The 26,891-nt window shown below is 44.5% G+C and overlaps 1 protein-coding gene across 1 annotated transcript in view; it reads right to left on the reverse strand.

Moving 5' to 3' along the window:
• LOC119971594 (astacin-like metalloendopeptidase) overlaps positions 1–26,891 on the reverse strand; it is a 639,042-nt gene that overhangs the window by 402,812 nt on the left and 209,339 nt on the right. The window lies entirely within an intron of this gene.

Genomic DNA, 26,891 nt, shown 5'->3' on the forward strand with positions numbered 1-26,891 from the left:
GATGAATATTTAATTGTAGTTATTGTTATTCATAACAAATAATTGTGTTTAAATTTACAAACCTGATGACTGTGGTTATTGGGCATCCAAGGGCCAAGGACTTTGGGTGTTTTTCGTTCATTTCAATTGTGTTGTGACTCAAGTGGGGATGGAATTGATCGTTCACTTGCCCAGGGGCTCCTAAATTATTCCGTTTCAGCATCCATTGGTTTTTAAATTATTGCAGGGCTTTTCATTTTGTCTCCAACTCTTTATCCAGGGGTGCATCCAATATGTTAACTTCTTCTAATATAAATGAAAGCTCCCAGATATCAGTCCTAAATTTTATAACCTCTTGTCCTCATCCAGTAGTTTAATTTAATGTGATACTCCAGATACAGTTTGAAATCTTAACTAGCAAGGTTAGATCACTTCTCATGTCTTATTTTCACATGGAAAAACGGAAAATTTTCCAGCCCTTCTGAATAAATTTGATTTCTAATGCTAGTTAATAGTTTCATGACTCTTCTCTGTATTCCTCCAAAGCTTGAATGTCTCTTGTATATGTCAATCATCAAAATTAATGTAACATTCAATCTATGATCTGGCCAAAGTGTAGCAGAAGTTTTACTCTACTGCTTTAGTTTTAGAAAATAGAAGCAGGAAGAGGCCATTCAACCCTGCTCCACCATTCATTGTGATCACAGCTGATCGTCAAGGTCAATACCTTGAACCCACCTTGCCCCCATCCCTTGATCCCTTTAGCCCAAAGAGTGATATCTAATTCCTTCTTGAAATTACACAACTTTTGGACTCAGCTACTTTCTGTGGTTGTGAATTCCACAGATGGACCACTGTTTGGTGAAGAAATTTGTCCTCACTTCAGTCCCTTTTCCTCAAACTATGATCCCGAGTTCTGGACTCCCTCACCATGAGGAAAATTATTTCTGAATCTACCCTGTCTAATCCTGTCAGACTTTTTTAAGTTTCTATGAGATCCCACTCCCTCTTCTAAACACCAATGAATATCATCCTCACCAACTTAAGTCTCTCCTCATGACAGTCCCGCCATCCAGGAATCAGTCTGATAAACCTTCACTGCATTCCCTCCATAGCCAGAATATCCTTCCTCAGATAAGGACACCAAAGCTGCACACAATACTCCAGATATGGCCTCACCAATGCCCTGTAGAATTGCAGTAAAACATCTCTATTCCTGTACTCACATCCTCTCGCTATGAAGGCCAACATACTATTTGCCTTCTTTACTCACTGCTGCACCTGGGTGCTTACTTTCAGGGACTGATGCACAAAGACACCAACGTCTTACTGAGCATCCACAACTCTCAATTATGTATGTTAACATACTATGTTGATTTATACTCTACTCAATAAGCATGTTAAGTATCGGGTCATAAGGTCTTTTTCAACCTCCTTATATATTTGTTATGAGCCAGGGTTTAGAGAACTCCAAAGAATATCATGGAGATCAGCTGACCCACGACTTTTACTAGATTGTGGTATGGGGAGGACACGGCCCACGGTGTGGTGCAGCAGAAATCTGACAGTATTTGTTGAACCACAATTCTATGAACTCAAGTTAACCTTTTTAAAACATAGTGAACATCTTAGGAACCATCAATTTAAATACAACCCCAAAGAATGCAACACTCTAAGTTATCCTTAAACTCTCCTTTTAACATTTATAAAACAAAAACCCTTTTTACAGAAGCACATCAGGTTTAAATTCTCCACTGAGGGCAGTTATCACTCTGAATTCACCAAATGATCTAGAGATAGTCTTTAGATGACAGAGAGATCAAAATTACACCTTCTTTGGTTGGGTGCAGCTCCAACACTAAAACTAAACTAAAAAACACAGATACACCCAAGCTTTTCCTCAAAGTGAAACTAAAAAGCAGAGCCAGAGTTCAGCTCCACCCATACTCTGACATCACTGCATCCAATTGAGCAGAAAAACATTTTTTAAAGTGACATTCCCATGACCCCTCCCCCTAAGAAAAAAACCCCACAATTTCAAGATTGTTTCATTTTTCACTATCCTTTAAGAAATGCTGACAGTAAATATACTTTTTCGTTTCAAAAAACAACTGTCATGAGAATGTCACTTTAAGAAATGTTTGTCTGCTCATGTTACTGCAGTGACGTCAGAGAGTGGGTGGAGCTGGGCTGTCTGTCAGCTTTTTACTTTTGCTTTACACTTTTTGCTGCAGGGTGGGTTTGGTTTCATTTTAGTTTTGGAGAAGCTGCATCACAGCAGATATGTGTGAATCTCTGCAAGCTCATGAATGTCCATTTGCTGATTTCAACGTGGTAACTTTTCTCAGTAGTAAAGTTAAGCCTGATATCTTTCTGTACAAAGGGTTCATTTTGTCTTCTGGATATTGTTTGGAAATTTATTAAGGCTTACTTGTGTTGTATTCTTAGGGGGTTGTATTTGAATTGATGATTGCTCGGATGTTCACAGTATGTTTTAAAAAGGTTAACTTGAGTTCATAGAATAAACTTTGTTTTGCTTTAAAAAATACTTAGCCATTTCTGCTGTACCATGCCTGTAGAGTGGGCCGTGTACTCCCCATACTACAATCTATTAAAAGTTGTGGGTCAGGTGAACTCCATGATACACTTTGGAGTTCTCTCAAGTCTGGCCCATAACAAATTGGGGGCTCGAGGGGGAAAAAAGTCTATCTATTTGATTGGCTTAGTGAATTTAAAAACAGTGAGGGGGGAGCATATTGTGGTTGCTTTTCAGGTGTGATATTTCAGTTTAAATGGGGAGTGTGTTGTGGAAAATGGCTCTTTCAGAGGCTCTGAAGTGTTTGGGGTTGGAGACAGTCACATGCTGTACCTTACAGACAGAGACTAAAAGCAGACTGTTAGATTTGGCAAAAACATTGCTGTTAACATTACCTGACAAAATGCGAAAAGAGGTGGTAATTATGGTGGTGGTTAAGCATTTACAATTGCCTGAGATACAGACTGACTCATTGGAAATGCCAAAAATTCAGTTACAGATCATGCAACTTGAACATGAAAAAGAATGAAAGCAGCTTGAATATGAAAGAGATAGAGAGGAAAGAGAGAGAGAGTTTGAACTTCGGAAAATGGCCATGAGATATGACAGTCAGTTAAGATTGGAGGATTTAAAGGGAAATGTACAGGTTAATGATGAGGATAAAGAGAAAGAGCGTCAAAGTCGAAGGCTTGGTGGGGATCTATTTAAATATGTCCAAGCATTGCCAAGGTTTGATGACAAATAGGTAGAAGCCTTTTTCATTTCATTTGACATGTGCCATAGGACATGTGGGTATTACTGATTCAAACAAAGCTGGTAGGTAGAGCTAGTGAAGTGTTTGCATCAAGACTGGAGGAGGTATCTGGGACGTACGAGAAGGTGAAAAAATCCATCTTAGGTGCATATGCACTAGTGCCTGAAGCCTACAGACAAAGGTTTTGAAATTTAAAGAAAGAATTTGGTCAAACATACATGGAGTTTGAAAGGATTAAACAGAGTAACTTTGATAGGTGGATAGGGCTTTGGAAATAGACCAAACGTATGAAGCTCTGAGAAATTATGCTTTTGGAGGAGTATAAAAATTCAATTCCTGATGTAGTGAGAACTCATATGGAAGAACAGTAGTGTTCCATTATTTAAGTTAAGATTGGAAAGTCCAGTGAAGAGTGGTGAAGTAGTAGTAGGAATAATAGAGAAACTAACTTGTCCAGGAATACAGTTCACCTTGGGTAATAATATAGCTGGATCGCAGGTGGGCGTGATGCCTACTGTGGTTGATAAGCCACTGGAAAATCAGACAACTGAAGTGTTGAAGGACGATTAACCTGCGATTTTTCCAGATTGTGTCGTAACAAGGTTGCAAAGTCACAGGTTAAGACAAGAGGAGAAATCAAAGAGTGAAGATGAAGTTAAAGTGCAATTTTCAGAAACAATTTTTGATCAGATGGTTGAAAAAGAGCAAGAACAGGTGGAAGATGAGGCGAATGTTTTTAGTTCAGGAAAATTGGCGGAGTTACAACAGAAAGATGGAGAAATAATACTGATGTATCAGAAAGCATACACGGAAGAGGAATCTGAGAGGATACCAGAGTGTTATTACCGTAAAGTGATGTCTTGATGAGAAAATGGAGACCTTTACATATGCAGGCGGATGAAAAATGGGTCAAAGTTTATCAAGTAGTATTGCCAGTAGGGTATAGAAAGGAGGTGTTGTGAGTTGCACATGAGGAACCAGTGGGAGGTCATTTGGAAATAAGGAAAACTCAAGCTAAAATCCAGAAATATTTTTGTTGGCCTGGACTACATAAAGATGTAGTTACATTTTGTCAATCATGTCACACATGTCAAGTGATAGGGAAACCTCAAGCAGTGATAAAACCAGCTCCTTCAGGTCAGTCCGCTTTTCCTCTGGAAGCTAACGCAACAATTTATCCCAATTTCTAAGAACATCCTCATTTTCCAATTTAATTTGAGGTATGTCAAATTCACAGTCATCTGGATTTAGTTCATCACTTTGAGTTAGAATCATTAAAACCTACTCCTTTTACACTCCTTCACTTTCAAAGTATCTTTTAAGCATATTCACATGACACGCGTGGTGAGTTTTCCTTCTATCCGGCTTTCTTGCCACATAATTCACCTCACTTAATGTCCTTTCAATCTGATAAGGACCACAAAACCTTGCTTTTAAAGGTTCACCTACCACTGGTAACAATGCTAAAACTTTATCTCCACTGGCAAAACTACAGAATTTGGATTTCTTGTCCGCTACCCGTTTCATCACATGTTGTGCACCTTTTAAATGCTGTCTAGCCAATTTACCTGCTCTATTTAATTGTTCCCTAAAATTTGACACGTAATCTAATGTAAGTTCCAACTGCTCACTCACCAATTTTTCCTTTCTCAATTTAAGTGGTCCTCTTACCTCATTACCAAAAATTAGTTCAAAAGGACTGAATTTGGTTGACTCATTAGGTGCATCCCTAATTGCAAACAGTACTAATGGAATTCTTTAACCCCAATCTTCTGGAAAATCTTGACAATAAGCCCTCAACATTGTCTTTAATGTCTGATGCCACCTTTCTAACGTCCCTTGCAATTATGGATGGTACGCAGCTTATTTAAATTGTTTTATTACTAAGCTATCCATAACTTTTTTGAATAATCTAGAGGTAAAATTCGATCCTTGATCCGATTGTATTTCTGTGGGTCGTCCATATCTAGTAAAGAATTTAAGTAACTCCTCCACAAGCTTTTTAGCTGCAATATTGCACACTGGAATGGCCTCTGGAAACCTAGTGGACACATTCATTATAGTCAAAAGATATTGATTCCCACTTTTTGTTTTAGGAAGCGATCCTAAGCAAATAATTAGGATCCTTGTAAAAGATTCCTCAAATGCTGGAATGAGTATTAAGGTCGCTGGTTTTATCACTGCTTGAGGTTTCCCTATCCCTAAGTGGGACATAAACAACAAAAGTTAACAACAGCTTTATGTAGTCCAGGCCAATAAATTTTTTTTGGGATTTTAGCTTGAGTTTTCCTTCCTTGCAAATGACTTCCCACTGGTACCTCATGTGCAACTCGGAACACCTCCTTTCTATATCCTACGGCAATATCACTTGATGAACTTCTACCCACTTTTAATCCGCCTGCATATGTAAAGGTCTCCATTTTCTCATCAAGACATCACTCTTACGGTAATAACACTTTGGTATACTCTCAGATTCCTCTTCCGTTTATGCTTTCTGATACAATCTGTCTGTTGTAACTCACCAATTTTCCTGAACTAAAAATATCTGCCTTATCCTCCACCTGTTCTTGTTCTTTTCCAACCATCTGATCAAAAATTGTTTCTGATAATAGCACTTCACCTTTATCTTCACTCTCTGATTTCTCCTCTTGTCTTAACCTGTGACTTTGCAACGTTGTTACTACTGAAAAGAAATCGCAGGATATTCGTCCTTCAACACTTCAGTTGTTTGATTTTCCACTGGCTTATCAACCACAGTAGACATCACTCTCACCTGTGATATCATTACCCAAGATAAACTGTATTCCTGGACAAGATAATTTCTCTATTACTCCTACCACCACTTCACCACTCTTCACTGGACTTTCCAACCTTGCCTCATATAATGGAAGACTACTCTTCTCACCCTGAATTCCACATATTACCACCTTTTCTGGCAATATTCCTTCCAAACTACATAACTCCTCATCTCTTACCATCAAAGATTGACCAGCGCCCATATCTCTTAAAATTGTGACTGCTTTACCTGTTCCCCCTGATACACGAGTAAACTTTACCCACACAAGTAAATTCATGAAAGAGATCTGGCACCTTCTTATCAATCACCTCTTGATCAAGCTGTACAATCGTTTGCACCTCCTTCACTTCACTTGGGCTTTTCTTTACTACTTTAACAAACCCCACCGTCCTATCTTGTTTTACCATATCAGACTTCCCAGTGCTTTTCTTCCACCAACAACACTCTGACTTTGCATTGCCTAGTTTATTACAGTGAAAACATTTTTAACTTTTCATGTCTCTTCTACCCATCTGGATTTCCTTTTTAATCTGAGGTACACTCGCCTTATTATCTCCCATCAGATCATCTTCACCTTTATCACTTGAGTATTTCTCATGTCCCCAGTTTCTATCCCTCACAGTCGTAAACCAAACTTTGATTGATGAACTAATTCACAATCATCTGCCATTTCTGCTACTAATCTCGCAGTTTTAGCCTTCTGCTCTTCCACATGAGTTCTCACTACATCAGGAATTAAGTTTTTAAACTCCTCCAAATGTATAATTTTTATGAGAGCTTCATACGTTTGGTCTATTTTTAAAGCCCTTCTCCACCTATCAAAGTTATTCTGTTTGGTCTTTTCAAACTCCATGTATGTTTGACCAAATTATTTCCTTAAATTTCTAAATCTTTGTAGGCTTCAGGCACTAGTTCATATGCACCCAAGATGGATTTTTGCACCTCCTCATACGTCTCAGATACCTCCTCTGATAGTGATGCAAACACTTCACTAGCTCTACCTATCAACTTTGTTTGAATCAGTAATACCCACATCTCCTGTGGCCATTTCATTTGTTTAGCTACATTCGCAAATGAAATGAAAAAGGCTTCTACCTCTTTCTCATCAAACCTTGGCAATGTGTGGACATACTTAAATAGATCCCCACCAAGCCTTTGACTATGAAGTCTTTCGCTTCATCCTCATCACTATCCTCCAGCATGGTAGGGGCAGCACGGTAGCATTGTGGATAGCACAATTGCTTCCATCCGCCAATCTTAACTGACTGTCATGTTTCATGGCCATTTTCCAAAGTTCAAACTCTCTCTCTCTCTTTCCCTGTCTTCTCTCTCTTTCTTTTTCCTCTCTCTCTCTTTATTTTTCCTTGATCTGTATTTCCCTTTCTCTTTCTTTTTTTCTGCTGGGGCATTCTTTCTTTACTCCTTTCTTCTCTCTCCTTTTCTTTTGACTCTTGTCTCTTTTTTCTTTTTCCTCTCTATCCCTTTTTCCCTGACCTGTATCTTCCATTCTCTCTCTTTTTGTTCTGCTAGGGCTATTTTTATTTTCTCTCATTTCCTATTCAAGCAGCTTTAATTATTTTTCATGTTCAAGTTGCTTGATTTGTAACTGAAGTGTCACCATTTCTAATGCGTCAAACTGTATTTTAAATGCTCAGCTACCGCTGTAAGTACCTCATCTTTTCGTACCTTGGCAGGTAATGTTAAATGAAATGTATTTGCCAAATCTAACAGTCTGTTTTTAGTCTCTGTCCGTAAGGTAGTGCGTGTGGCTATCTCCACCCCCAGAACGTCTGAGCCTCTGAAAGAGCCATTGTCCACAACACACTCCCTACTTAAACTAATGGGTTAGGTACGTTTTGGCGCAGCCATTTGGGCGCGGCCGTTTTGGCGCCAACCGTTTTGGCGCCGGCTGTTTTGGCGCCGGACGTTTTGGCGCCAAAATAACATTTCTTTATTTGTGAATTAGCCTCAGGTGAGTTGGCTGCTGGTGCGGGTGCGTTGAGTTGGGTGCTGGTGCGTTCTATCACCATCTTTTTATATATTTTGTAACTAAACCAATTTGCATACCCATATGATGGCTGAGGCAGTATCAACGAAACGTGGTAAAGAAAAATTTGTTCATAACGGATTCCTTTACGTCTTTGACAAAACAAGCAAAGGTAACAGCGAAGTGAAATTTTGGCGTTGTGAGCAAAAAAACCGGTGCAAAGCACGTCTCCATACTAAAGCTGCAAACGTGGTGAGGCAGCTGAACAGCCATTCGCATGATGCTTCTGCTGCACAAGTAGAGGTTGCACTCGTGAAAACTAAAATAAAAAAGAGAGCACAGGAAACCCTTGAGGCACCGACTGTAGTTGTTAATGAATGTTTGACAGACATATCCCAAGCTAGTCTACCAGCCATTCCTAATATATCTGCTTTGAGGAGAATGATAAGCAGAAAGCGTAATTATGTATTGAACGCCCCCACCAATCCAAGTGAGTTACAACAATTGATTGTGCCAGAATGCTACAGGATATATGTCCCTCAACCAGGAGTGGAAGAAAATTTTTTACTTTGTGATAGCGGACCAGGTCACGACCGGATATTAATCTTCGGAAGACAGAGCTGGCTACAGCACTTATTGACATCTGATATGTGGTTTGCAGATGGCACATTCAGTATTGCTCCCAGCCTCTTTTCTCAGATATATGTAATTATGGTAAAAAAACACGGAGGAGTTACTCCTACGGTTTATGCTCTTTTGCCCAACAAGCAACGCACCACATATACGAGAATGTTCACATTATTGAAAGAAATCGAACCCAACTTGAAACCCAGTTCAATCGTCTGTGATTATGAACAAGCTGCGCAGAGTGCTATGAAAGACATATTCCCTGATGTTCAAATAAAAGGATGTTTTTTTCATTTAGCTCAAAATATGCAAAAACATCTAGCTAGTATGGGGTTCCGTAGTTTGTATAACACTGATCCAGATTTCGCGTTAAAAGCTAAAATGATTATTGCCATTGCCTTTGTACGTTTGAACAAAATCGATAAATATCTGGATGCTTTAGCGACCCAACTGCCGCAAGAACTTCAAGATTTACTCAACTGGTTTGAAGATACATATGTTAGTCGTCTGAACAGACGAGGAAATGGTAGACAAACACCTTTATTTCGCCCTGAGATTTGGAACCTTTATCAGAGAACATTAAACGGGGAAGACCGCACAAACAATAATGCGGAGGCAGCCCACCGTCGATTGAAATATGAACTTGGCATGCATCATCCCACCATATGGAAACTAATTGATGGCCTGCGTAAAGTACAGAAAGGTAGAGATGCATATTATGAAAGGTTACTAGCCGGCCATGAACCGCCACAAAAACTAAAAAAGTATAGAGATGCAGATAAAAGAATACATGAAACTGTTCTTAAATTTGAAAACATGGATGCTATCGAGTACTTGAGGAGCCTTGCTCATAATTACCAAATGAACTAAACTAAAGGTTTTTTAACTTAGTTTTTAAACTAAATGAACTAATTTAAGGTTTTTAATTTACAATAAAGATAAAAGAATACATGAAAGTGTTCTTAAATTTGAAAATTTGAGTACTTGAGGAGCCTTGCTCATAATCACCAAATGAACTAAACTAAATGAACTAATTTAAGGTTTTTAAATTTACTTGCAACAATTTGCAACAAGTTACTAGCCACAAAAACTAAAAGAATTTCTGTCGTCTGCGCCCAAACGGCCGCGCCAAATTGGCTGCGCCCAATTGTCCCATGGCGCCCAAACGGCTGCGTCCAAACGGCCGCGCCAAAACGGCCGCGCCCAATTGTCCCATCCCCTAAACTAATATACCACACCTGAAAAGCTACCACAATATGCTCACCCCTCACCGTCTTTAAGTTCGTAAAGCCAACCCAATAGATAGACATTTATCCCCCTCCAGCCCCCAATTTGTTATGGGCCAGGGTTTAGAGAACTCCAAACTATATCCTGGAGATCACCTGACCCATGGCTTTTATTAGATTGTGAAATGGGGAGCACACGGCCCACTCTCCAGGTGTGGGGCAGCAGAAATCTTATCTGTATTAAACTTAATATACCATTGCACCAGCTAATAAATTTTTTCCAACTAATTATGCAATATCTGCTGCCACCTTAATGGATCTTTGGATGAGCATTGTGGAAGGCATGTACATTCCTCTATTACTGTTCAGGCTGTTCTTCATGGGATCAACATTGATGGCAGCTTTCCTGAAGATGTTAGTGTGGTCTCAATTTAATCGCAACTAATCTTTTATTATCAAGAAAAAAGATCAGTTGCATGTTGCTTACAACCAAGTTTTCAGAGAATGGAATATTTTCTTGTGAAGTAAGTCGAGTGGTAAGTGCAGGTGCTTGACAAACAAGTTGGATATCAACTTCTGGTGGTGGCTATGCAGTAGGTGGCCCTGCACGAAGTGGCTCCTACCCGAAGACGGACTTTAAAGCCTTTTCTGCCCGATACTCGGTATCATTAAAAGGTTGCAGCATCACAACAGCCTTTCTACTGCAGCGAGGTATGTCCAAAATCGACAAACTGAGAAGGAAAATGCACTCTTCAGATCAGGAGAGTGCACGAGGTGCTGGAAGGTAAAAAATGGCAGATGACCCTGTACTGTGGCCGACAAGAGCAGCTGTAAGAGTTTATTTCAGCTGAATTCAGGATGCAGAGATTGGCGGCCTCGGAGGACCTTGCGAGCACTATGGAACCGATTAATAAAGGCCCTGGAGAGAAGAGAGCAAAGTCTGTAGTCACAGAGGGAGATGATCCAGAAGTAGAAAAATCAGTGGCCGATCACGAGGATCGGATTGCTTCTTTAGAGGCCGAGGTTATGGTAATGGTGCATGCGCAGAAAAGCTGCAGGAAAAAGGATCGTGGGTCCACCTGAAGGCATGGAAGGTTGAGTGCTACGGAATTTCTGGCCAAAGTGTTTGCGAAGCTGGTGGGGGAAGGAATCTTTGATCACCCTCCCAAAGTGGATCGAGCATATCGGTCGCTGGGGAGAAAACCAAAAGCAGGAAAACAGCCACATGTAATTACCTCGAGGCTGCAATGACACCCGAGCAAGAAAATCCTTAAATAGGCCAAGAAGACCTGTAAATGTTCCTGGGAAGTTCACACTATCCGTATCTTCCAGGACCTTGAAGCAGAGCTGGCCAAGACAAGGGCTAATAAAGACAACTCTGTTCTTTTTAAGAACAAAATTCAATTTGGCATGTTATACCCGGCTTGTTTGTGGGTAACATGGAGGAAGGGAACATTAGTTTGACACAAAGGAGGAGACAGGCAAGTCCATAAAAGATCATGGTTTGGTGGTGCATGAAGACACTGGTCCTCATGCACCACCTGTAAGACCGAAATGTGGTATTGTTCTCGGGGGAATTTAGTTATTATTGTTATTCACTGTACACGTTTTATAAATAAATAGTCATGTCACCTTGTAGCATTTACTGTTTTTATTATTCACTCATGTAGTTCTGGAGTCTTGTAGCATTTGCTGCAGTTTATTATTCACTCTGTACTGTTAATATGCAATCGTAGAGCTTTTTAGTATTCACCGTTGTTATTGTTATTCACTTTGCACGGTTGACAATCATAATATGCAATCATAATAATTGCATATGTTAATATGCAATCATAGAGCCTTTTAGTATTCACCATTGTTATTGTTACTCACATTGCACTGTTGACACAGTTATAATGTTTTGCAACTTTTACCGCCTCTTGTTCGAGGTCTAAATTTTAGGGGCAGGATTCGCTGTCCCACCAGCCCCGTTTTCCGGCGCGTGAGCCCCTGCTGCAGCAGGATCCTCTGTTCCGGTGGCCCGGCCAATGGGGTTTCCCATTGTGGCTTGCCCATACGAGGAAAATTTGGCGGACAAAGGATTCTCAGGGCAAGTGGTCACTGACCCAAGGAAGGTGAATGGAATATTCGACTTTCTGAAGAAAAACAGGCTCCGCATGCACGGACAGCATCTTGCCACCCGCCATCCAACGGATTTGCCGAACAGGCAGTATACACATTTAAGCTCCCCACCAGCACAATGACAAATGCCCTGGTAGGACGTTATTCTAGATTAAACTCAGGGTCATCTTCTGGAGAACACTTCATTGACATATCACCTCATCAGTCAAAGGAAAATCAGCCCAGACTCTGGCTCTTGGATGCCTGCAAGAGACCTGCAACCTGCTCAGCTCCAGCCTCTGCAAGTGACTGCCAGCTCAATGGTGGACATGCAAAGGCAGACAGCGGAACATCAGGCAGAGGTTCAAGAATCATTCAGTGGGCTAGAGCATACAATGGAGGAGTCCGTCTGTGTTGCCTGATGTCATGGCTCCAACATGCTAGCACCTCAAGATCACCATGGAAAGATTGGAGACCACCATGGCGACCTTAGTCCAGCAGATATGGTAATGATTTTCACTTGGCCCTGCATACAATGGACACTCATCCTGGTGAAATGCAGGTGACATGGGGACGCGCAGCTTGACACCTCTTCAGGTGTCCCATCTCTTTCAAGAAACAGGCCAAGGCCCTCTGCCACTAACAAGGAGGATGAGCATTAGATGGACATGCTGAGGGCCTCCACTCAAGACTCTCCAAGGTGTGCAGCCACTGACAGCTTCCTCTACCCGTGCCCACAGACACTCCAGCTGCGCAGTCTGGTTCAGGCACTTGTCTCTGATCAGGAGATCATTATCAGGCTGGAACATACCATCCCTTGGACCACCAGAGGACATCTGCTGAGGTCATCACAGACCTCAAAGCAGAGCAGTCATCAGGCTGCTTCCACCTCTGCTGCAGATGTTAGGGCTGCACCAAAGCGTACCAGTATGGTTCAGAAAATTAAAAAAATGTTGATGTAATTTCAGGCTTGGGGCTGTGCTTTCACTGTAAATAAATTGTATTTGTTGAAAATTATTGGATAGATGAATTTTCTGGTGAACTGTGAATTTGTACTTTGGAAATATATTGGCGGTATTCTCCGTCAGCCGATGGCAGAATTCTGAATCGCGAAAAATGTGACATCATCGATAATCGAGGTTGACACTGGGCGCCCATTGGAACACTTTGTTAGCGGCGTGTAAGAGGTCCACACTGTGCACTGCCTGGTCATGCAAAATGTCCAGTAACATGAAAAAACATCTCATTAACGTGCCCGACCCGGCATTCTCTGGCCTCTCACGATGCCCTGGCCCCACCAGGCAGATGGGACGCTGGCAAGGTTCATTCGTGGTATTTAAAACGTGGCTGCCAAGGGAGAGAGATTAGGCAGGAAATGTCCCCAGAAGCTCAACATTGGCAAGACAGTTGTGCCAACAGCTTGCGGGTGTCTGGCAGGTCTTGGGGGAATAGCAGGGGAAGACCAGGGGATGGGCAATGGGGTCCCCCCAGGACTGGGGTGTCCGGGCGTGGAGCCCCAGTGCCGCAGCTTACAAGGCAGCCACCAGGCTACACACTTCACAGACTGCCCACTGTGGCCGTAGATGCACTATACATCGCTGGCCATATGGGTGCCCCTGCACCCCCTCCCCCCACCAACCACTAGGAGCCCACAGACCCTTGTCGACCCATCAATGGAATGGCCATGATCCAGTATAGTCCATAGCTCACCGGGTGTTGGCACATCCCAGTACACTCATCCAAGGCGTTATCCCAGGCAGTGCATCAGATGTCGAGGTGGCTTACTCCGTTCCCTGCCCTGTGACCCGAGTTCCCCTTGGCAAACGTTCTCTGGAACAACTGAACCGGATGGACCTGGCAATCGTCCAAGTGTCACAGGTAGTGTGGTGCCATCCTGTTCTGTCTGCTGCTCATCGGATGCGCCAGGACTGGTGGGAGGATTCAGAGGCGCTGAGGTGTTCCAATATCTCTCCTGCAGGAGTCACCGGCAATGTTGGCCTGGGTGTCACGCATGGTTGGCACCGCAGGCAGTTGAACTCCTCCAATTAGAAGGCGAATGGAATTTCGTCCTTCATTGCTAGAGGGATGGAGTTTAAGACTAGGGAGGTTATGCTGCAATTGTATAAAGGTGTTAGTGAGGCCACACCTGGAGTATTGTGTTCAGTTTTGGTCTCCTTACTTGAGAAAGGACGTACTGGCACTGAAGGATGTGCAGAGGAGATTCACGAGGTTAATCCCAGAGTTGAAGGGGTTGGATTACGAGGAGAGGTTGAGTAGACTGGGACTGTACTCGTTGGAATTTAGAAGGATGAGGGGGGGGGGATCTTATAGAAACATAAAATTATCAAGTGAATAGATAGGATAGATGCAGGCAGGTTGTTTCCACTGGCGGGTGAAAGCAGAACAAGGGGGCATAGCCTCAAAATAAGGGGAAGTAGATTTAGGAGGAACTTCTTCACCCGAAGAGTTGTGAATCTATGGAATTCCTTGCCCAGTGAAGCAGTTGAGGCTCCTTCATTAAATGTTTTTAAGGTAAAGATAGATAGTTTTTTGAAGAATAAAGGGATTAACGGTTATGGTGTTCGGGCTGCAAAGTGGAGCTGAGTCCACAAAAGATCAGCCATGATCTCATTGAATGGTGGATCAGGCTCGAGGGGCCAGATGGCCTACTCCTGCTCCTAGTTCTTATGTTCTTATGTTCTTAATTACACCTGCAGTTGCTGGATGGTTGCTGACATCACTTCTTATAGTCCCTGGTTCAGCGCCTGCATCTCCAGCATTGATGGGACTGCCCTTTACAGAAGCCTTAGACGTGTCTGGACAGCAGTTCGTCCCAGGGGTCAGGCTGCCCTCCAACTGTCTGCCACCTCTGGGGTTCCTACCTTCACCTGATGTACCGCTGCACCAGAGTGTGTCCCAGGAACTCCTTCGGTATAATGCCCAACTGAAGCAAGTGTCTCTGAGATGGGAGAGGCCGGTGTCAGCAGAGACGAGAAGTCATTGTCATCTCTGGACTGATGCTTTGGTACATTGCTGAGTTTGTTGCTGTGGACGGGGGACACCAGCAGGCCCTGCTTTGTCGCCAGGCGAATTGCAGGGTTGCGGCAGGGGATTCCAGATGGATCCGCCTCTTTGCATGTGATCCTGCAAAACAAAAGAGAAGACGCATGGCTAAATCATGAGTACAGGTGGTGTGGGGGTGCTCACGTGCCACAGAGATATCATCATTCACAGAGGGCTCACTTGGATCTCCGATATCAACCTCTGCTTCATTAGCACACATACTGTTGAGCTAAAGAGAAATTAATATTTACAAGTGTGCAATAGGCCAACGCAAAAACGAGAAGAAACACGCAAAACAGAGGGAAAGAAAGAACACCAGATCGTCAAAAAAGGATTCGAAATATTGCCATATTTGGCCCCTCCCACCGAGGCTTTGGATCCTATTTGGCTGTTCTGCCTTTGTTGGGCTCCCAATGGGCTCTACCGTGTATTGCCCAGAGTGCTGATATTGTTTATTTTATTCCCACTTGTCCTTGAGCCCGTCCTTTGCGGCTATGCCGCATGTGTTCTGTGGTCATTTTAATGGGTTTTTGCCCCTCCCTACCCCGCTTTGCTCCCTTGCCCCCCTCTGTTTGGCTTTCATGGCTCGTCTGTACCTCCCCTCTGCTCCCCCCGCATCTCCAACCTTACATCCATATAATGTGGAGCATGGTCACAAATTACAATTGCAGAGTATTCCACTCCTCCTACCCTTGGAAGCACTGATTTTCCCGCTACAAAGAAGTCCATCCTGGTGTATACCCTGTGTACCTGGAAGAAGAAGGAGAACTCCTTCTCCCACAGGTGTGTGAATCTCCATGGGTCCACTTCCCCCATCTGTTTCATGAACATACCGAGTTCCTTCACCCATGTTTGATTTTGTTTCCCCAATTTGGGGTTTGGTCTGTCTGTCCATGGATCCCTCAACAGTTAAAATCACCCCTATGATGAGTATCTCGGGAATTTCTACATGGTCTTCTTTATGAATTTCATGTCGTCCCAGTTGGGAGCGTTCATGTTAACCGGGTCCACTGGAGCTCATTCCAGGTTCCCACCAACCGTGATGTACCGTCTCCCTGGGTTGTAACCGTCCTCGTCGCTGTAAACATCGTCCTCTTATTTAACAGTATGGCTCTTGTCCTATAGCAGGAATGGTATGTCTGTCCCACACAACCCTTTCTTACCTGCAGTCGATCCTTCTCCCTTAGGTGTGTCTCTTGGAGGAAGGCTATGTCTGCCCTCACACTTTTCAGGTGAGTGAAGACTCTGAATCTTTTCACTTGGCCATTAAGTCCCCTGATGTTCCAGGTGACTATTCTAATGGGGGTTTTCTGTCCCCCCCACATCCTGCGGGGTCAATCGTACTTAACTTGTGGATGCACCCCTACACTCAGGGTTTCCCTTTGTCAGGGGACTGTCCAAAATGGTCATCATGACCATAGTAGCCAGCCTAGTACCTTTTCCCTGCTGGTTCCTTTGTCCTTCCACGGAGTCTACTTCCACCCCTCTTACCCCCTTTTCCCTGATAGAGTCTTCCCTCCCCCCCCCCCCCCCCCCCCATTTACCGCCCTTGATAACTATCCCCTTTTTTGCAGTGTTCTTTCCCCCCATCCACCAGGCATTCTTCCCGGCTGGAGGTGTGCCACAGAACCCTCCCCCTCACTCATACTTCCTAGCTTACCCACTATTATGGTGGCCCCCCTCCTGGGGTCAGTCTAAAACTTCTCCTTTGCCTGTTGTATGTCTGTTCCCTCCTCTTGCTCCTCACCCCCTCTTGCGCCCTGCTGCTCTCACTCCCACCTTTCTGAGCCTTAGCTCCAACATTCAGAACGAGGCAGTGCAGTCCCACGCAAACAGTCTCTCAATGTTCCAATTCCACCAGGATATCTGGTTCAATGCTAGTTCTGCTGCTGTCTTCCCAGCCCAGGCTTGTGGACAAGTTCATCTGCATGCACCGGTAGGGTGAAGTAATGTTCTCTGCCTTGGAAGGTGACCCAGTGATTGGCTGGCTACAGCATTCCAAATTTCACACTGTTCTTATACGGGGCTGCCTTGGTTCTGTTGAATTCCACCCGGCCTTTGCAGGTCTACTGTAATGTCCTGGTATATCCTGATCGAGTGTCCCTCTCAGTTGCAGGGCCATGTCTTGTCTGCTGCCCACCACATCCGCAAGGATGAGGGGCAGGCCGAGATGCTGTGGTGTTCCGGCACCTACCTCGTCCTTTCTTGGGAGGCCTGATGACCCCCAGGCTACTCCATGGGTTCGGGGTGAGAGTGGAACTATCCCCTGAGGCTCCCACACCACGTGGCACTGCCAGTCCTGGATGCCGAAGCCTATGCCAACCAGGGTCTTGATGCTCGTATCCATGGAGCACAGGGAGTGGACCATCTCCCTCTGGGGCTGCGTCACATCACTCTGCGAAGGTGCCACCACCATCTGGGTCTGTTTTCACATCAGCCAGTGACTGTACCACCTCGCTCTGGGTCTGTGCCACATCAGCCAGTGCATGGGCAATGCTGTTGACGCCCTCAGACATGGCCTGCTGTGACTGGGCCATGCTCTGGAGCGCTGCTGCAATATCCAGATGGCCCTGGAACATGGCTGCCTATGATAGGGCAGCCCGGTCTTGGGCCTTGGCCACCACCGGCAGAGTGCGACAGGCCTTGGACACCCATTATCGACACCTTCGCCCCCAAGCCACCTGTACGGTGTTGGCCTGAGAGGCACGCATGGTCTGCACCACCTCCTGCTCCTGCAAGCGGTTTGACTCCTCCAGCTGTACCTGCAGGTGCTGGATAGTTGCTAACACCACCTCATGCAGTCTCTGGCTCTGTGGCTGCATCTCAACTATCGTTGGGACCACTCTTTCCAAAAGCCCAAAACCCGTGCAGACTGCAGCTAGTCCTTGGGGTTGGGCCGCTGTCCGAAGACCACCCTCTCGGGGGTTCCTACGTCCATCTTCTGTACTTCAGCACGTATGTGGTGCGCACCAGATAGTTCCCTAGGCACCTCTCCACTAATATACCCAACCAAAATGAGTGGGTCTGGGATGGAGAACAGTTTTGGAGACAGCTGAGACAAGAAGTCAGTGTTGTCCCTGGATTGGTGCTCCGCGGTGAATTGGGCATGGTTCAAGGGCTCCCATCCATGTCCGTGTCCTCCTTTCTGCTCTCTTCCTGGGGTTCGGCTTGTGGTTGGGGCCAGGGGCGGGAAACACCAGAGGGGCCTGCCTCATCACCAGGTGATCCGACAAGACACAAGACATGACGCACGTTTGGACCGTGGGTAGGGGTGCCGGGTGGTGGTTGAGGGGGACAGTGGAGGTGTATGGGGCCGTGGGGATGTGTGAGGGGTGGTGATGGGTATGGGGGATGATGACACACCTGACATGGGGAACGTGCTCGCCTGATGCTGACCTATGCCTCGGTGACCGCTCTCTCCCCCGGCCCGACGATCAGGTCCAGTGGCCATGCTCAGCTGCAGCGATGAGCCGTAGCTATTTCCCAGAGGATCCCTCTCCGGTTTTCTCCATCTCTCGGCGGTTGTGCGGCGCCTTCTCCTGGGATGGGGGGGGGGGGAAAGAGACTGAAAACACACAATGTTAGACATTCGGGTACATACAGCACAGCGGGTGGTTAGCTGGTGGCCCTCGTGGCCAGGGCACCCAGCCATGGCGGCTGGTATGGGTGGCAGGTGGTGCAGGTTCGGGGTTCAGTCGCCCCACCCCTGGGGTGGTGTCACGTATGTGTGGGGCAAGGGTTAGTGCCAGGGGCACAGTGCTTTCTGACTCATCCTGGCTGCCCCGAGGAGGTTGTGCACGACCTCTCCCACCTGTGCTCAGGCCCGGTGGTGGGTGGCACCCTGGGATACAAGATAGTCCGCCTCTGTTCCACTGCCTCTAGTCGTGCCTCCAGCTCAATGTCCGTGAATTGAGGTGCCGCTCTTCTTGCTGCCAATCTTGTTGGCTGGGATGAGTGTGTGTGGGGAGTGGAGTGCTTATCTGCGGCTGCAGCTTGTCTACCTCTTGATTGTCAATACTGAGGAGGGAGTGGCGTCGTAGTGGTATTGTTGCAGGACTAGTAATCCAGAATAATCCTCTGGGGACCTGGGTTCAAATCCTGCCATGGCAGATGGTGATATTTGAATTTAATAAAAATCTAGAATTAAATGTCTAAAGGTGATCATGAAACCATTATTGATTGTCGTAAAACCCATCTGGTTCACTTATGTCCTGTTGGGAAGGAAATCTGTCATCCTTACAAGGTCTGGCCTACATGTGGTTCCAAGCCCAAAGCAGTGTGGTTGTCTTTCACAATAAATGCTGGTCCAGCCAGCGACACCCACATCCCATGAGCGAATTTTAAAAAAAAAAAATTTGACTCTGCGAATCAGACACCGTTGTTGATTGGAATTGGTCATGTTTCATGTGGCTAGTGCATTAACAGTCGGTGGATTGGTCTCGAAACAGTATTGCTGTCGCTGAACTGATTCAGTCCCAGCATCAAGACTTTGTTTCTGCAAGGAAAATTCCACCAGTGGTATTTGGAGACCTTTGGAGGTTGGTAAGGTGTGAATGAAATAATGAAACCAAAATAGCTGTGCTCCACTCTTTGAAGTGGTATACCAATGACCTTCCATAATAAATGAATGAAATCCATTTGACAAATGATGAATGGCATTCATTGTTAATCCATGCCAGCCCTTCACTGGTGGAATGGCAAATATGATGCAGCTGTACCCACTCACTTTTGCCTTCTCTCTCCAAGACTGTAGACTGGTATAAAAGGTGAAGTAACACGGAATTAGAGGTGAGCTGACAAGATGGATACAGAACTGGCTCAGTCATAGAAGACAGAGTGTAGCGGTGGAAGGGTGCTTTTCTGAATGGAAGGCTGTGACTACTGGTGTTCCGCAGGGATCATGCAGGGGCCTTTGTTGTTCTTAATATATAGAACTGATTTGGAGGAAAATTTAGCTGGTTAGATTAATAAGTTTGCGGACTACACAAAGATTGGTGGAGTTGCAGATAGTAAGTGGATTGTCAGAGGATACAGATTGGTTGGAGACTTGGACTGAGAAATGGCAGATGGTGTTTAATCCGGACAAATGTGAGGTAATGCATTTTGGAAGGTCTAATACATGTAGGAATTATACACCAAATGGCAGAACCCTCAGGAAGATTGACAGGCAGAGAGATCTGGGCGTACAGGTCCACAGATTTCTGAAAGTGGCAACGCAGGTGGAGAAGGTAGTCAAGAAGGTATAAGACATGCTTGCCTTCATCGGTTGCGCATGGAGTATAAAAATTGCCAAGTCTTTCTGTAGCCGTACAGAACCTTAGTGGGGTCACATTTGGAATATTGCGTATATTCTGGTCGCCATATTACCAGAAGGATAAGGATGCTTTGGAGGGTGTACAGAAGAGGTTTACTACGATGTTGCCTGGTCTGGAGGTATTAGCTGTGAGGAGAGGTTGGATAATGTTACGACCCCCACAGGGATCACAACCTATATTGTATACAGTTCCCCTCCTACATGTCGAAGTGGTAACTCCCCAGGTGATTGGCGGGGGTGGAGCCTTCCCTAATTGGGAGAAGTCTCACAGGATATGAACCCTCATCTGTGAGCAGGTCAGAGAGGGCGACACTGCAGGATAGGGAGTAGTCGTATAATAACAGCGTTTGTGAATGGAGTAAATAAGCCTAGTTGTATCATGCATACCTGATGTCGTATGAAGTCCTTACCTTCATCGATCACACCAGCAATGAGGATAAAGTGGAGCTGTGGCAGCCACGGGATTTATCATTACCAACCAGCTTCATCTAGGCTTGGAACGACCTACATCCCTTGCGGAACAATGGCACTCATTGGTAAGCTGAAAATATTTGATGCTGACACCAGAGATTGGTCCCAAAGTCAAGCAGATACAACTGTTTTTTTGGACAAACGCTATAACGGGGGATGAAAGGCAGACAGTCACACTGCTAACCGTCATGGGTGGTCCAACCTATGCTCTAATTAAAAGCTTCGCCACCCGGACAGCTCGGGCACACTGTCGGCTTGGCCAAACTGGACTTGCCCTCGATCTTGGTCCGGATGTATCATTTTCACATGGCCTCGCAGGCTCCGACCGAATCCAACGGGGAGTTTTTGGCACGCCTGTGGATGCTCGCTGCCCCTTGTAAATTTGGAGCTATCTTGGCCAAATCCCCACCAGACCGTTTTGTCTGTGGGCTATGGGACCAAATGACACAACGTAAATTACAGATGGAGACTCCGCTGACGTTACAGAGAGCAGTAGACATTGCACTCTCCAGGGAGAGTGATGAAAAATGAAAATTGCTTATTGTCACGAGTAGGCTTCAATGAAGTTACTGTGAAAAGCCCCTGGACGTGCCCTCCAGGAACTCCAGGGCCTAGCGGTTCTCACTATCGGCTGTTGACAGGTCCACCGGCCGTCCCCAACCAGAAGTGATTAGACAGGGTTATCGCGAGGAGGAACCCACAGCAGATTCCGCGGCCATCGCCGCGACTTGCCCTGGAGTGACGACGGTGCTTCTCCCGACCCAACGTTCCAGGAAAGCAGCCGCCAAAATTAAGCAGGACGCTGCGATCAGGAGCAAGGCTCCTGGAGACCATATGAGGACATTGTACCCCAGAAACAGAATGATGAGTGGCTGGACATACTATGTGGAAGACCCTGAAGCAGAAGACAATCTCCTTAAGCTGCACTGAGTTCCGTGCCCCAGGACCGCATCTATCTGGTTTACACTACAGATGAATGGGCACCCCACCGAGATGGAACACGACACCTCGGCGGCGGTTTCAGTAATCGGTCATCGGACGTTTGCTGCAATCCTGACTGGCCTCCAGATGCTGGAGCAAGGGAGCCAGGTTTGTTACACCTGGAGCCCTTGGCCATCGAGGGCAGTGCCATTGTACCCATAGTATATGGGGACCAATCAGCATGCCTGCCATTAGTGGTGACAGATCCAGCCTGCTGGGCCATGTTTGGCTACTTCACTTGTGGCTGGACTGGTAGTAAAACCAGATGTACCCCCACGGGCCAGAAGGAGAGTGACCAAGTTCCCGTAGTCTCCGCCGAGGGTCTCAGCGTTAGCTTCTGGCTGCTGTTCAGTAAAGAATTAAGAGTTTTGCTCCTTTCCCAAGACACCTTTATTTTTCTTCAACACACTCTGTACAAAACGTTATCACACCCAACAAGGGCCACCTGCAACCCTTTACATATCAGATTGGATACTTAACATCAATGAGACATCTAATTGGAATGTCTCTTAACCTATTCCTCAACAGTCTCCCCTTCCTTGGAGAAAAAAATAATTTGGTGAAAACAAAATTACAAGAAACTCAAAAACACACACAATTTCCCCCCTCTTTTTTCATTTTTTTTTGGGAAGGAAAAAAAATAGTCACAGAAACAGGCGTCCTTCATCAACAACATCCAAAATTTTCTGTGTCTTTTTGTGAAACCCGACCATGACTATTTGCTATTGGGATGATGCTCTCCAAATAAGATTGCTGACGAAAGTTGCACCTAACTCAGTCTGTCCGATTTCCAGGCCAATATATTTAAATGCACCAGAAGCCTGACTTCCAACCCTGAATTCTTTTCTCAACCCAGAGAGTTCAATAGCTTCGAAGTCACTAGTCCCACCCCACAAGAAATCATCGACATACATCATAAAGATGCCAGAAAGATTTCCTTTATAGACCCAGTAAAACATTGCCGGATCTGCTTTCAACTGGCAACAGCCTAACTTTAACAAAACTGACCTTACCGAAAAATATCAGACTCATAGATGCATTATTTAATTCATGCACACATTTGTTCAACTTCCAGAGTGCCCTTCTGTGTAAGCTACTTCTTTAAGAGGATGGAGAAAAAAAGTCTCTCTGAAGCTGATGCCTCTGCAAAAAGGCAGCTTTTATATCTATAGATTTGCATTCCCATGCCTTTGTGGCTATTAGAGCCAAAAATATCTTTAAATAACCTTTCCTGCCACAGGTGAATCTACCCTTAAATCCTGATCTTCTAGGTTTTCTTTAAATCCCCTTGCCACAAGCCTGGCCTCTACCTTATAAGTTCCATCCGGAAGAACCTTTTCCATGTAAATCCATTTGTGGGATAGAGCTCTTTGTCCCCTTTCCGGCACTTCCGTGTATACCCCAAATTCACTCCAAATATGCAGTTCTTGCTGTTTGGCACGTGTGATAACTTTTTCATCTAATTTATTGGAGGCCCAAAATCTCATGAGCATGTGGGCTTCTACTCCTAGTAGCATCATCGTCTTACCCATGTTCCGAGACCCTGAAAAACTACGTCCCCTATCCTGCCAGGTATCTTGTTCTGTACTGCTAGATCTTTCCTTTCTACTGTGGGATGTCCTTTCAGTAGTTCTCGACCTTTTATTGTGAACCTGTTCACTATCCAATGTGCTATCTAAACTGGCACTGTGTTTCTGTGCCCTCCATTTTTGAACTTCGGGTTCCCAATCCATTGTCTTGACACCCTCCCCTGTATGCTGTACATTCAACCAGTGTTTATACTTTCCAGTGTCCTTCCCTGCCTACTAATAACAGTTGCATCCTTCCATTGACTAGACCCTTCAGGCAAGTAAGTCACTTTTGTACCAACTTTTGGCAGCTGTCCTATCGGAAAGATTGCCTGTTCTAATTCATCAAGAGTATTGTGTTCCTCTACATAAACTCTGTCTATATTAGTTAACTGGTCCTCATAATTCTGTAACACGTGCATACCAGATGATACTGGTTCCTCATCATATCTGTCTACTGTGTCTAAATTTAAAAATGTGTAATCTGTACCCATTATCCTTGATGAATGTATCCTTATAATTGTTTTGCAACATGGCAATCAGACTGTTTTGCCATCTATGCCTATGATCTTTCCTGTGCCTTCCCATTCATTAAAACTGTCTCTCTTATAGTATACCAAGTCTCCTTACTGGAAAACGGTATTTGATGGCAGTACATTATGCCTAAAAGCTCTGCGAATTCTTTCAGAGACTTCTGCTTCCAAAAAAGCTTTTCTGTTGCTATGTAATGCATTTAAATTTTCAGCAAAGGCAGAGCTAATTGTAGTCCCTTCCCAAGCTGGAGGCTGGTCATCCAAAATGGATGGAATTTTAGGATTTCTACCAAACACCAATTGATAGGGACTATAGCCCCCAACTATAGCCCCCAACCACCTGCAACGAGTTCCTCGCCTGTACTGCCCATGCAAATCTGGTCGATCTGCCAAAGTTTTCCAGAGCATGCCATCTATTACAGCATGGTTTCCTTCACACACACCATTATCAAATGGGCTTTCTGCAGCAGTATTCATAACTGATATTCACGTTTTCACACATATGCCTAAACTCATCATTAGCAAATTCTCCCCCATTGTCTGCAAGGAATTTTGCTCATTCCTGTCCCTATCCATTTTTCCACAGTTTGATCCAGGATTACTCTTTTCTTTACTTCGTACAATGGTTGATTGACTAAATCTGATCGCTAAATCTACAAAATGCGAAATATATTGTTAGCTTTATCTCAGATCTTAAGGTCCATGGCCACAATGTCATTAAAATCCCTGGCCAAAGGTAGGGTTACTATCAGTCGTGATGGTGTTGTTCTGTACTTCTTACAAACTTCACAGTGATCACTAACCTGCTCTATCAGCTTAGTATAGTCATCATCCATTACCCCTGCATCGTTTAATAAATTTTTCAGCATCAAAGGAAATGGGTGTGCAAATTGCCTATGCAGTTTTAATACAACAAGCTTTTTATCAGCTAAAGTCCCATTCCCAGCCCCCAATAACACATCCATAACATCCACACCTGAAATATTATTGGTCAGTAGTGGAATACAATAGTGTCCCGACTGTTGCCTTATCCTGTTCCATGTCCAGTTTCATGTGTGCTTTATTCATCGACGGTCTGCTCAGAAGCAAAGGTATCTCACATCTGCACTAATGAAATGATCCACTCCGGCAAGAGATCACCACCCTTTTCAGCGACTTCAGGGTATTATCATCCCCAAATCGGAAACTTGTGGAACTTTCAAATTCCTTAACTTAGTTATGATTTTCAGCATTCAAAGAGTCCAGGTAACATTTTAACCAGTCAATTCGACACACAGTAGATGTGCAGCCACTGTCCATTACAGCAAAATTGAAGGATTCTGCAACCAACACTCTCATTACCGGAGTAAAACTGCTCGTTAATAGGACAATGCCTTCTTTCTGCTCACTATCTTTTTCCTCTTCCGACTTTTCCATGTCACGTGCAGCTTAAAACACTATTAAAACGTGTTGAACAGTTGAAATATGGTATTGAGAGTCACACCGAAAACATTGATTTATCATACCCCCAGGCATTTCTGGGGTTCATTTTCCTATTACCATTCTCCACATCCCTCCTCCTGTCAGAGGTTTTAAGTGGGTTTCTGTTCTCATCATTTCCTGGTCCCGATTTCCTTCCATACTCTCGTAACCTGTTTGTAGCCACACGATCTCGCCATCCTGTCAGTAGTGTATCTTGCATAGTCAGCTTTATTGATGACTGACCCATTTGTATCATAAGAGCCACAGGAATTGAGTGTTTCCCCAGAAACGTCTTTAAGGCCTCTATCATCTAATTGATGAAGGTATCATTATCTGAAAACTTAAATCCTGTCAAAGCCAGGAGACTATGCATATTGATTACTCTAGAACAGTCCAGTAACTTAAATGCCAACATTGACTGTGGCTAGAGATATCCTCTGTTTTATGAAATATATCAAACTCTAATCAGTCTTCAAACGCTCTCAATAAGGCATCCTTTTGATAAATCTTACCCATAAAACGCAATAGAATCTCCAAACCTTTTTCTGAATCTAACCGTTCCAATTCCAGTTCAGAAAACACTTTGCTTCAGGTTTTAGTCTTCTAAGGTAGAGAAAGAGCCAATGCCATACCTTGTTTCCTCTTGCCCAAGGCTTAGTCCATATAACAACTGCACTTCTCCATTGGTCATATGATCCCCTTTCAGAAAATAATGGCAGATAGTCATCTTTATTCTAGGTTTCAGCCGTATTTTTCTTTTCTCACTCGCTCCTCGGTTGATGCAGATTTTTTTTTTCTGGAAAATCTGTATCGTTCAACCCTTTACAGTAGCCATCCTCTGCAATCAGTTAGCTTCTGGCTAGTGTTCAGTAAAGAGTTATGCTCCTTTCCCAAGACACCTTTATTTTCCTTTAACACACACTGCACAAAACTCTGTCACAGCATCACACCTAACAAGGACCACCTGCAACCCCTTTACATATCAGTGTCAATTATTGGATAATTAAAATCAATGAGACATCTAATTGGAATGTCTCTTAACCCATTCCTTAACACTCAGTGCCATAAAGGAAGCAATGACCCCTGATCAGCATGGATGAGGATGCTCAACCCCGCTTTTTACGTGCCCGCCCAATACGTTCAGCATTGTCCCCCAAGGTCGGCCACGAGCTAGATGGATTCGAGCATTTGGGCATCATCTGCCCCATTCACTTCGTGGTTAGGGCCACACCAGTGGTCCTGATATTGACGCCCGACGGATCCATATGACTCTATGGCGACTACAAAATGACCGTGAGCCGGGTATCTTGCCTCGACCGTTACCCAGTTGTGCGTATCGAGGACCTATACGCTAAGTTCAGCGGGGGAAAGACTTTCACGAAGCTCGATATGAGCCACATATACCTGCAGCTGGTACTGGATTCGGGTTCCCGAAAATTCATACCAGTTAACACCATCGGGGCTATACAGGTATATCCGGTTCCTGTTCTGGGT

This window comes from Scyliorhinus canicula, chromosome 9, assembly GCF_902713615.1.
Source record: "Scyliorhinus canicula chromosome 9, sScyCan1.1, whole genome shotgun sequence".
Lineage (NCBI taxonomy): Eukaryota > Metazoa > Chordata > Chondrichthyes > Carcharhiniformes > Scyliorhinidae > Scyliorhinus > Scyliorhinus canicula.